Below are 13,047 nucleotides of genomic sequence, written 5' to 3' on the forward strand. Positions count from 1 at the left end.
TTCAATTTTCAGGGTTTCAAAATTTTCTGTTGAGCCTATGGAGAATGTAATAGAACAATAAATATTATGAAACAGGCACTCAAGCATGTGCATTTAAATGGTCAAACTAATAAGACATTAGGCTAATTTGCTCCTCCTTTCCTAAAGGAGAGACCACGTTTGTGGATTTATGAATTAAACCCCTGTTGTGTTATGTTTTACTTGACCATTTCAATAGCCAGACTTTTTTAAAAAAAGGCTGTTTTTATAAATAGCATTTGCTTGACTGAAATGAACAATTGTAATGACCACTGTCAAATTTTAGTGTCTTTGCATACCATGTCTGCTGATGAACAATACAGGGAAAAAATATTGAGGAAGACATGACTCATGATCATTTTTCACTATAGCACAGTAGTCTGGCAATAGCACTGCTGTCAATATTGATTGTCACTGACTTGGCTCCACCAGTTGGAACTGAAGATAACGTGTCTAGAAAATGTGCTTTGCTGATAAATGTGACTCTTAAAGAGTCAAACTTGTCTGCTTGACCTTTGGCTAAGTTCTCCATAGGAAGCAAAACCAGTAGTTATCTTTTCTGCAAAAAAATCAAGTAACTTTGAATGAGTAATGTTAGATTCAGGATACCAGCATTCTATATGGATAGTTAGCTGATAATGACTACCAGCACAAAGTGGGGAAAATGAAGTATTGGAGCTGTTCTGCTCAGCATATGGAAATATTTGTACCCATTTTGGAATGTGAATTCCTGGCAAGTGCTCTACTCTTGTAACTTTCATCCCTAGAAGGAACTCTCATTCTTAATATTGCAACTTAGAAGCATGTTAGCCTTACTTCACTAAAAAGCTGGTAACTAGCAGCTAAATCCTGACATCCTTATTCTGGTGAAACTCCCATTGAGCAATGGGAATCTTGCCCAAGTGAGGGCTGAGGCACTGAATTGACACTGTGGGAGTTTTGCTACTAACTTCAGTGGGAATGGGATTTGATCCTAAATAAAGACTGTAGGGTTTGGGTCTACAATAACTTAGGTCTATTAATTAACAGATCTAACAAATACTTACTTCTTCTGTGCCTGCTGAAGACGTTTATCTTAAAAGCAGAGGCCTTTGGTATTCTCATATCTGATACTGCTTGGATTGTGCTGCCACTGCTCATGCTCTTCACCATTTTTATTTAAGATATCATTCTGGAAAGTTTGACAGCAGTGTGAGTCACTTCACACTGCCAGACATGCTGAGTAAGTTCTGATGGTCAGCTGAATTCAGTGAAGTGTCCATTTAAGACATCAGCCTGGTCATATGTAAGCTAGTGAAGATTTGGTGTGTGCCAAAGCTGGTAGCCTGTGTCAAGAAGTTATGTCTGCATTGTCTAGCTTCTGTGCATTTGAGTCACCCCTTTATTATTTAGCACTGGGCTTTTTTTTGGTAATTGTTCTGCAGAGCTGCAATGTATATCAAACACCAGCAGTGAGGAAAAGATGGAACAGGCAATAGGTTGCTTCCTCCTTCCTTAGCAAAGAAATAGGGATGATTATGCAAACAAACAATAGCTATTCCCAAACACCCTTTGCCAACAATGGTAGGATTTAGACGGAACCAATTTCTGAGGCCAGCCAAGGCCAAGATGATCTCACCTGGCCAAAAGGAGTCATGAATAGTCCCTGCTGATGTAGCTTTGGGTGCTTAGAGATGGCTATGCGTTAGTCACCCTGGATGCTGCAGGGGCCCAAAGCAGTTCTTATATCACTATGGTACCTTTCAATGACTATTTACATGGCCTGATTGTCCTCCAACACCAGTTTGACACTACTGTATCTTCATTGACTTCTACAGGCTCACTCCTGATTGAGTATGATGCAAGAGAAGAATCTGGCTCTGGCACACTGTCCTGAGAAGAAACAACTTAGAAATTCCAGACTGGATTAGCTACATACTAGTGAGGGAAAATGCTCTTTTTTTTACCCAGAAGCTCATTTTCAAAAAGAGCTAAAGGCAGAGCTAAAAATGACCTTTTTCCTCCCCCCTCTCCCTGTATTGGGTATATTTCACCATCCTGTGAGAAAGCCCATCCATGCACTAACCAAGAATAGAGCATTATAATACAGATGTCTCACCCTGTGCACTTTTACAGTCCAGCGTGCCATCTATTCCATTCTGGAGTGAGGAGTCTGGTCAGCATTGCTGCATGGACGTGGGCTGATTGGACAATATGTATTCTAGGTGTTAGCAGTGGTCATCTCATTGTATAGAAAGGGGTAACCAATATCCCATCATTTTGATTTAAATAACACATTCAGGTTGCTGACAGGATTTGACTCACCACTGTGGCATCTCCTGCTGGCCATCCTGGGAATTATCTTGGGGTTGCCAGTCATCCAGGACCTGCATTGCTCTCTGGACCATGTCACCCTCTTCTGGGCACAGTCCTCCAGCTGTGCCCCACTTGGTTCTTTCTCCCCTTCCAGGGGACCGACAGTCCTCAGTCCAGCCACTTGCCTCAGTGGCAATCTGCAGTCCAGGTTCTGGCCACTTATCTCAGTGGTAGACTGCAGTCATTGCACTGGCCACTACCCATTGGGGAAGGGGGGAAGCCTGGGCCCACCCACTACTCCAGGCCCCAACCCAGGGACCCTATAGTCAGCAACCAAGTATTGCCTCTCCTCCAACTCCACCATCTCCTTCCTTGGGCTACTTCCCCCACAGCCCCAGCACCCCCTCTGCCCTTGTATCAGAGCCTCAGTCTGGCAGTCATCAGCCTGGTGCTCCGCTCCGCTCCTCTCCTCTCCTCTCCTCTCCTCTCCTCTCCTCTCCTCTCCACAGACAGTCCTCCTCCCTCAAACTCCAGGGAGTGACTACTCCCTCAGCAGCCCCTTCTTATATGGGCCAGCCTGGCCCTGATTGGTTCCTCCAATAAACCTTCCCCTAATTGGCTGGCACGACAAGCCTTTTCCTTATTGGCTGCCTCCTGCACAGCCTCCCCAGGGTTGCTTTAACCCCTTACATATCAGTGTGAGCAGCCGCCCCATCACACTGATCCATATGAAATGTGTTGGTTGTCTGAGTTTTTTGAGGATAAGTGTCCACCTTACAAAAACAATCATGTACAATCTCAGTAAAGGGGCAAGACCTCAGTGATTCTGGGCACTGAACTACTCTCTCATTCCCAGGTGGTGCTCCCATTATGTCATAGACCAGGGGTCGGTAACCTTTCAGAACTGGTGTGCCGAGTCTTCATTTATTCACTTTAATTTAAGGTTTTGCGTGCCAATAATACATTTTAACATGTTTTAGAAGGTCTCTCTCTATAAGTCTATATATTATATAACTAAACTATTGTCGTATGTAAAGTAAACAAGGTTTTCAAAATGTTTAAGAAGCTTCATTTAAAATTAAATAAATTAAAATGCTGATCTTACGCTGCCAGCCCGCTCAGCCTGCTGCCGGCCTGGGGTTCCGTTCACCTAGCAGGCTGAGCAGGGCCTGCGGCTTGGACCCCGGCTGGCAAGGGACCAGCAGCCAGAACCCCAGACCGGCAGCGGACTGAGTGGGGCCAGCGGCTGGGACCCCAGACCAGCAGTGGACTAGGTGAACTAGGAGTCAGAGCATGGGGTGTGGGGGTGCTGGAGTCAAGGCTGGGGTCTTGGCGGGGTGCAGGGGTCAGGGCAGAGGGCTGGGGGTATGGGCTAGGGTCTTGGCGGTGCTCCCAGCCTCCTGCCCAGAGCGGCTCATGGCAGGGGGCTGGAGGGAATATGCTCTGATTCCACCCCCCCCTTCCCCAAGGCCCCGTCCCCACCTCTTCTCCGCCTCCTTCCTGGAGCAGCAAGCGCGCTGCAGCTCTGCTTCTCCCCCTCCCTCGCAAGGGCCATCAGCTGATGGGCGGCAGGGCGGAGGAGGAGGAGGGGTAGGAACCCCGCACACTGCGGGAAGAGGCAAGGGAGGGGGGATCTTGCCTGCCCTGCAGCAGCAGCCGCCAGCTGGACCAAGCTTCTTCACCCTGCTTCCATGGGGGGAGGGGCAGGGAAGAGCGGGCCCGGGTGGGCAGGATTTTTAATGGCACGCTGCTGCCTGACGGGGTCCCGGCCTGGGTTCGGCAGGGGGCTGAGTGGTGTTTTGGTGTTTTAATTCTGCTCAGTGGCAGCTTTCAGTGGTCTCAAGGTTGGTGTTACTTGAACAACTAGACATAATACACTCTTTGAACTGGTGCCACAATATAAAGAAATCCAAGTTATCCACCATAGGATTATGTTTCCCATACCAATGATCGTGTTATCTGATTTAAAATTGTCATTTGTTTAATTTAACTGTTTGTTTTGCAATACTGCCCATACCTCTAGTATTTCTCTGTTTGCTTTTCATCTGTGCCTAAGGAACACTTTGGATTAGATTGTATCAGTGCTGAATGTGTTACATGTTAGGATCTTTTAATAAATAATCTCCTATGGCATTGGAGCATCTTCAAGCAGAATTGCCAAGTTTCCTGAGTAGTTGTAATAACCTCTGCGTTAAGGTGAAGATTGTATAAGTTATTGCCATGGAGCACTAAGACATTGGCACACAGCTATTGCTTTATCAAGGAAAGCAAGATGAATAAAAATTCAGCCTTGAAACAAGAAGACTAAAGATTGCAAAGGAAAGCAAAGATATCTGTTAATAATTAATGAGTATGAGGTAGCTCAAGTGAGAGTCAGTGCCAAATGCAAACATTTGATGAATAAATTATTATGTTGCTGAACCTGACTTCATGGGAAAACAATAAAACTAATTACCTGTTTGCTTTAAACAAAATGTCTTAAATTTCAGTTGGTAAGATCAGAAATTACAAAGGAAGGTCAACAAATGGAAGGTTATAAGCAAGGCCTTACTTCATTTGCAATACTGCAGAAATTGTGGATCCCACATTATTAGGCTTCCACCGCAATTTTGATTTTAATTAGCTTTAGGGCTGTCGATTAATAGCAGTTAACTCACATGATTAACTCAAAAAATTAATTGCGATTAAAAAAATTAAACAATAGAATACCAATTGAAATGTATTAAATATTTTTGATGTTTTTCTACATTTTCAAATATATCATTTCAGTTACAACACAGAATACAAAGTGTACAATGATCACTCTGTATTATCTTAGATTACAAATATTTGCTTTGTAAAAATGATAAACAAAAGAAATAGTATTTTTCAATTCATCTCATACAAGTACCATAGTGCAATCTCTTTTCATGAAAGTACAACTTACAAATGTGTGGGTTTTTTTAACATAACTGCACTCAAAAACAAAACAATGTAAAACTGTAGCGCCTACAGGGCCACTCAGTCCTACTACTTGTTCAACCAATTGCTAAGAGAAACAAGTTTGTTTACATTTACGGGAGATAATGCTTAACACTTCTTAATTACAATGTCACCTGAAAGTGAGAACAAGTGTTCACATGGCACTTTTTTAGCCAGCATCACAAGATATCTACATGTCAGTTGCACTAAAGATTCATATGCCTCTTCATGCTTTGGCCATCGTTCCAGAGGACATGCTTCCATGCTGATGACGCTCATTTAAAAAAAAATTGTTAATTAAATTTGTGACTGAACTCCTTGGGGGAGAATTGTATGTCTCCCACTCTGTTTTACCCACATTCTGCCATATATTTCATGTGATAGAAGTCTCAGATGATGACCCAGCACATGTTGTTCATTTTAAGAACACTTTCACTGCAAATCTGACAAAATGCAAAGAAGATACCAATGTGAAATTTCTAAAGATAGCTATGGCACTGGGACCAAGGTTTAAGAATCTGAAGCGCCTTCCAAATCTGAGAGGGATGAGGTGTGGAGCATGCTTTCAGGAGTCTTAAAAGAGCAACATTCTGATGTGGAAACTTACAGAACCGGAACCAACAAAAAACAAAAATCAACCTTCTGCTGGTGGCATCTGAGTCATGATGATGAAAATGAACATGCGTCAGTATGCACTGCTTTGGATTGTTATCGAGCAGAATCTGTCATCAGCATGGACGCATGTTTTCTGGAATGGTGGTTGAAGCATCAAGGGACATATGAATCTTTAGCGCATCTGGCATGTAAATATCTTGCAACGCCAGCTACAATAGTGTCATGTGAACACCTGTTCTCACTTTCAGGTGACATTGTAAACAAGAAGCAGGCATTATTATTTTCTGCAAAATGTAAACAAACTTGTTTGTCTGAGCAATTGGCTGAACAAGAAGTGGGAGTGATTGGACTTATAGGCTCTAAAGTTTTACAGTGTTTTATTTTTGAATGCAGGTTTTTTTTGTACATAATTCTACACTTGTAAATTCAACTTTCATAATAAACAAACTGCACTACAGTACTTGTATTAGGTGAATTGACAAATACTATTTCTTTTGTTTTTTACAGTGCAAATATGTGTAATAAAAATAAATATAAAATAAGCATTGTACACTTTGTATTCTGTGTTGTAATTGAAATCAATATATTTGAAAATATAGAAAACACCCAAAAATATTTAAATAAATGGCATTCTATTATTAATAACACGATTAATCGTAATTATTTTTTAATCATGTGATTAATTGCAATTTTTAAAATTTCTTGACAGCCCTAATTCACTTATTTTGCACAATCCACAATTGTGCATACATTTTGAGGTTTGCAGCACCCTTTTTTCCCCCATTTGTGCTTTTGACTTTAATTATGGTAGTTTTGGCAATACAGTACACCACCTGTATAATGCCCTTTGCAATAGTGAACCTTGGGCTATACTGAACCCTGGATCCCACCTGGAGTGGGTGAGGGCAGAGAGCTCCTGTGACATTCTCTACCTTGGGAGAGCACTCTGTAACCCCCATATTCCTCATTTATATATAATTATAATCTTGCATATAAAGCAGGCCATGTAAGGTATCAGGGGAAAGGTTTGATCTGGTGAAAGTCACTGTTCTATCTAATCTATCTATCTATCTATCTATCTATCTATCTATAATCATTAGTGCATATGAAGTTATGAGGTTGTATTGTATGGTTGTCAGTAAAACATGCTGTAAATTGGGAAATCGGCCAGATATTAGCTCCCCAGAGACAACAGCAAGGAAAGTAACCGACACCTGGGCAGGTATTGAACAGCCATCAACAGTCATCATCCAGGAAGGGAGCTACAATGCAATGTCTCACTTGCACAAGGCCACACCAGCGGAATTACTTAATCTTGCCTGGGGACTCAGCAATGCCCACCAGACATGCCTGGACTTGTGTTCTCCAAGCACACGGACTAAGAGTATAAAACACAACACAGGGGCCCCAGGCTTGGCCTTTTCTCCTCCCGCCACGTACGCTGCAAGCGACAAGAACACTCAGAAGACTGAAGGCTCCAGGAAAGGAGACTGGCCCAGATTTCAAGGGTGAAACCCATGTACTATGAACTGCAATATCCAGTGGGGTGAGAAAAACTGCTTAATCTAGATATTACCCAGTCTAATAGGGTTGAAAGTTTAGACTGTGTGCTTATATTTTCTTTTCTTTTGGTAACCACTCTGACTTTTTGTCTAAAGCTTATAATCACTTACAATATATGTTTTGTAGTCAATAAACTTGTTTTACTGTTTATCTTTACCAGTGAGTTTGCCTGAAGTGTTTGGTAAATTTGCTCAGGTTTACAAAGGCTGGTGTATATCCACTTTCCATTGATGCAGCGGTGAACCAATTAATAAACTTGCACTGCTCGTCTTGAGCAGTGCAAGACAGGTTATTCCTGGGGTACAGTGCTGGGAGCTGGGGGGATCTGGCCAGTACCTTTCTCTGTGTGATTCATGAGTGGCTCTGGGAGCATTCATGCCATCTAGCTGGGTGTGGGGGCTCCACATGCGGTTGTGCTGAGTGATCACAGCGCCTGGAGGGGTTTGCTGCTTGTCGCTAGCACAGCACTGTGAGGGACAGCCCCTGCTGGAGAGTTAAGGGGGCACAGCGGTCCTACAGTCCCAGGCTGCACCTCAGGGATCCCGTCACAGCTCCCGCCATAGCCCAGGGGCTGGAGGAGCTGTTGACCCCCACACCCCCCTTATGCTATAACAAGCCCCTGGGTATGTCAAAGGATTTGAACAAGGGTTCAAATTTGTATCTTCTTCTCTGGGTCTCCCATGTCCCAGGTGCATGGTCTAACCTCTGGGCTAAAAGTTATAAGGTGGGCAGTGACACTACCACAACCATCTTGAGTTTGACTATAACCTGCTCCGGTAGGTGGCCTGTGAGCACGTGTTCCGGCTCAGGTGCCCCGTGTGAGCTGGGGGCCAAGTAAGTTTAGGCACTATCTGGTTCGGCAGGAGTTTTGGGAAGTGCAGTGGAGCCAAAAGGGAGACTTAGGTGCTTAAGTCCATTTGTGGATCTTGGCCTGGGCACCGTGATTCTCAGCATTGCAACATCTAAGTCCTTTTGTGCATCCCACCCTTAATAACTTGGAAGTAACAAGGAGGAGAAGGACCTTGGAGTATTGGTTGATCACAAGATGACTATGAGCTGCCAATGTGATATGGCCGTGAAAAAAGCGAATGCGGTCTTGGGATGCATTAGGCGAGGTATTTCCAGTAGAGATAAGGAGGTGTTAGTACCGTTATACAAGGCACTGGTGAGAGCTCACCTGGAATACTGTGTGCAGTTCTGGTCTCCCATGTTTAAGAAAGATGAATTCAAACTGGAACAGGTACAGAGAAGGGCTAGTAGGATGATCTGAGGAATGGAAAACCTGTCTTATGAAAGGAGACTCAAAGAGCTTGGCTTGTTTAGCCTAACCAAAAGAAGGCTGAGGGGAGATATAATTGCTCTCTATAAATATATCAGAGGGATAAATACCAGGGAGGGAGAGGAATTATTTAAGCTCAGTACCAATGTGGACACAAGAATAAATGTATATAAACTGGCCGTTTAGGAAGTTTAGACTTGAAATTAGATGAAGGTTTCTAACCATCAGAGGAGTGAAGTTCTGGAACAGCCTTCCAAGGGAAGCAGTGAGGACAAATGCATATCTGGCTTCAAGACTAAGCTTGATAAGTTTATGGAAGAGATGGTATGATGGGATAGCCTAATTTTGGCAATTAACTGATTCTTGACTATTAGCGGTAAATATGCCCAATGGCCTCTGATGTGATGTTAGATGGGGTGGGATCCGAGTTACTACAGAGAATTCTTTCCTGGGTGTCTGGCTGGTGAGTCTTGCCCACATGCTCAGGGTTTAGCGGATCACCATATTTGGGGTCGGGAAGGAATTTTCCTCCAGGGCAGATTGGCTGAGGCCCTGGGGGGTTTTCGCCTTCCTCTGCACCTTGGGGCACGGGTCACTTGCTGGAGGATTCTCTGCACCTTGAAGTCTTTAAACAGTGATTTGAGGACTTCAGTAGCTCAGACATAGGTTAGGGGTTTGTTACAGGAGTGGGTGAGTGAGATTCTGTGGCCTGCGTTGTGCAGGAGGTCAGACTAGATGATCATAATGATCCTTTCTGACCTTAAAAGTCTATGATTCTATGATTCTAACTAGTTAGGGTGTATGAAGAAACTTTATTGTCTGATTCATTAGCAAACACCATGTATAATATAAGGCAATAATCTCATTCTGAAAGAAAGCAAATCCTCTCATCTGTACTCCTTGTAGAAAGGGTCTTGTGAAATGTTGTTGATCCACATATGCTCCACTAGAGGCTGTCATTGTCACATATGTAAACAAACAGGTATATCCTAGGACAACAGGTTAACTATTTCATGGGGACATAGTAGGGGTGACACAAGTTTCAGTCTACCCAAGCAAGGGTTCTTGCCACCGAGCTGACGAGGCAGCTTGGCTGTGAGAACATAAGAGGCTTTAGTTCCTGAAACTGGATAGGAGTTGAACAAAACGAATACTTGCTGTGGAAACCAATTGGTGTTCTAATAGTGGACCCTCCTTAGCTAATCACCACCAAAGGCAGTTTCCCTGGTCACTGGGATAAAATATGAGCATTTTTATGGAGTTTGATTTCTTCTTTGGAAAATACAGAGGCCAAATAATGCAAACTTAAGGCCAAAGGTGTTACTGCGCTACCATAGAAGCTCCATGAACTTTGTTACACTCACCTGAACACTTCTTGGGTGCTGACAGTTACTAAGCTGCGAGCCTGATACCATAATGCCTCCAAGGTATGTGATAGTTACAGCAAGTACCAATGGTGCATCGCTGTGAACATTATTGGTCGGTTATGAAATGTCAGTGTGGTCACTTTATTTATGCTTTGGTTTTGAATAATATTTTGGTCACAGATGCCTCTCAGATGCCCTTAAAAATATAAACATTAACTGGCTAATCAACTAAATATCCCACTAAAGGATGGGATTTTCAAAAGCACTCAGCATTGCCCTCTGTTCCCATAAAGCCGTGGTCCCCAAACTTTTGAGGTTTGTACCTCCCCTTACTCCTGTCCGTGCCTCCCTGCCCTTCTCCCAAAGCTGGGAGTGGGGCCGTGGCTCCGGGGGAGATGTGGGGAGGAATGGGGACAGGGTTAAGGGGGCCAAGGCTGGGGCCTGAGGAGGATCTGGGGTTGGGAGCGGGGCTGCAGCCAGGCTGCCATGGGGGCAGACAGGTGGTCCCGGGGCCAGGAGCGGCTCCACTTCCGGCCTCGTTCCCTGCCTCAGCCCCAGCCCCAGCTCCAGCCCCAGCCCCAGGCTGGAAACGGAGCCACAGCCAGTAACTGAGGCTAAGGGCGGGGCCAGGTGTGGGGCTGGAAGCTGGGGATGCGGCCGGGGACAGGGAGGGGCTGAGTGATGCTCCCTCCCCACCCCTGTGGGGGCTGGCCCAGGCCTGCCACGTGCCCCCAAAGGTTCCTCCATGCCCCCCCGTGTGTGTGTGCGCACGCGCCCCACAGTTCAGGGATTTTTGTCATAAAGGGAGCACTTTTGAAAATCCAATCTTCATTGTGCACTCAAAATTAAAATAGAAAATGGCTCCAATCATGTTCTCAGGTGAGGAGCCCTGTTTACTTTAATGAGACTACTCATATAAGCAAGGACTGCAGGATTGGCCCTGATATTACTTTGCAGGGGGAATAAAGGAGAAATTATTTTTCTTCCACTAATATTTGTACAATTGGAGTTTTAGAATATTTCATTTTATAATTGATCTAAGGCCAGTATTGCAAAGTACCATGACTATGGTGGCTATAAAAACTTAGCTAAACTGTAAGACAGAACTCAGATGATATTTGCACTACAGGCTAGGTTGGACCTGATTTTTCTGTAGTTGTGAAAATGGATTCAGTTAAAAAGTAAGTGGCACATCAGACTGGTAAATGTGAAGCTCCAAATGTACTTTAGGAATATAATCATATAGGGGGTAAAAGAAACATAACATTTAAAAGGAGAAACAGAATATAAGAAGGGTCTTGGCCAAAGACCTCAGTTCAGTGACACTCCTAGCTAAAGAAACAACACCCACCTGCTGAAGTGAAAAAACAGATTGACAGAGCCAGAAGAGAACCCAGAAGTCACCTATTACAGGACAGGCCCAACAAAGAAAATAACAGAACATCACTAGCCATCACCTTTAGCCCCCAACTAAAACCTCTCCAGCGCATCATTAAAGATTTACAACCTGTCCTGAAAAATGATCCCTCACTCTCACAGATCTTGGGAGACAGACCAGTCCTCGCTTACAGACACTAACCCAGGAACCTATCCTTGCAACAAAGCCCGATGTCCATTTATTCTTTTGCTTAGAGACTGTCTGGTTTGGCCAATGTACATGGCAGAGGGGCATTGCTAGCACATGATGGCATATATCATATTGGTAGATGTGCAGGTGAACGAGCCCCTGATGGTGTGGCTAATGTGATTAGGTCCTATGATGGTGTCACTTGAATAAATATGTGGACAGAGTTGGCAACGGGTTTTGTTGCAAGGATAGGTTCCTGGGTTAGTGGTTCTGTTGTGTGGTTGCTGGTGAGTATTTGCTTCAGGTTGGGGGGCTTTCTGTAAGCAAGGACTGGCCTGTCTCCCAAGATCTGTGAGAGTGATGGGTCATCCTTCAGGATAGGTTGTAGATGTGTTGGAGAGGTTTTAGTTGGGGCTGAAGTGTTCTCTGACTGTTTTTTGAATGTTATAATTCTTGATGTCTGATTTGTGTCTATTTTTTCTCTTGCGTACAGACTGTCCGGTTTGGCCAATGTACATGGCAGAGGGGCATTGCTGGCACACAATGGCATATATCACATTGGTAGATGTGCAGGTGAACAAGCCTCTGATATTGTGGCTAATGTGTTTAGGTCCTATGATGGTGTCCCTTGGATAGATATGTGGACACAGTTGGCAATGGGCTTTGTTGCAAGGATAGGTTCCTGGGTTAGTGTTTTTGTTGTGTGGTGTGTGGTTGCTGGAGAGTATTTGCTTCAGGTGGGGGACTGTCTGTAAGCAAGGACTGGCCTGTGTCCCAAGATCTGTGAGAGTGGTGGGTTGTCCTTCAGGATAGATTGTAGATCCTTGATGATGCATTGGAGAGGTTTTAGTTGGGGGCTGAAGGTGACAGCTAGTGGCGTTCTGTTATTTTCTTTGTTGGGCCTGTCCTGTAGTAGGTGACTTTTGGGTACTCTTCTGGCTTTGTCAATCTGTTTTTTTCACTTCAGCAGGTGGGTATTGTAGGTTTAAGAATGCTTGATAGAGATCTTGTAGGTGTTTGTCTCTGTCTGAGGGGTTGGAGCCAATGGGGTTGTATTGTAGAGCGTGGCTGTAGACAATGGATCGTGTGGTGTGTCCTGGATGGAAGCTGGAGGCATGTAGGTAGGAATAGCGGTCTGTAGGTTTCCGGTATAGGGTGGTGTTTATGTGACCATCGCTTATTAGCACCGTAGTCATAACATCAGGAATCATAACATTCAAAAACTGGTAGGAGAACACTTCAACCTCTGTGGCCACTCAGTAAAAGATTTAAGGGTGGCAATTTTGCAACAGAAAAGCTTCAAAAACAGACTCCAAAGAGAAACTGCTGAGCTTGAATTAATATGCAAAATAGATACCATTAACTTGGGTTTGAATAGAGAC

Source organism: Dermochelys coriacea, chromosome 5, assembly GCF_009764565.3.
Source record: "Dermochelys coriacea isolate rDerCor1 chromosome 5, rDerCor1.pri.v4, whole genome shotgun sequence".
Taxonomy (NCBI): domain Eukaryota; kingdom Metazoa; phylum Chordata; order Testudines; family Dermochelyidae; genus Dermochelys; species Dermochelys coriacea.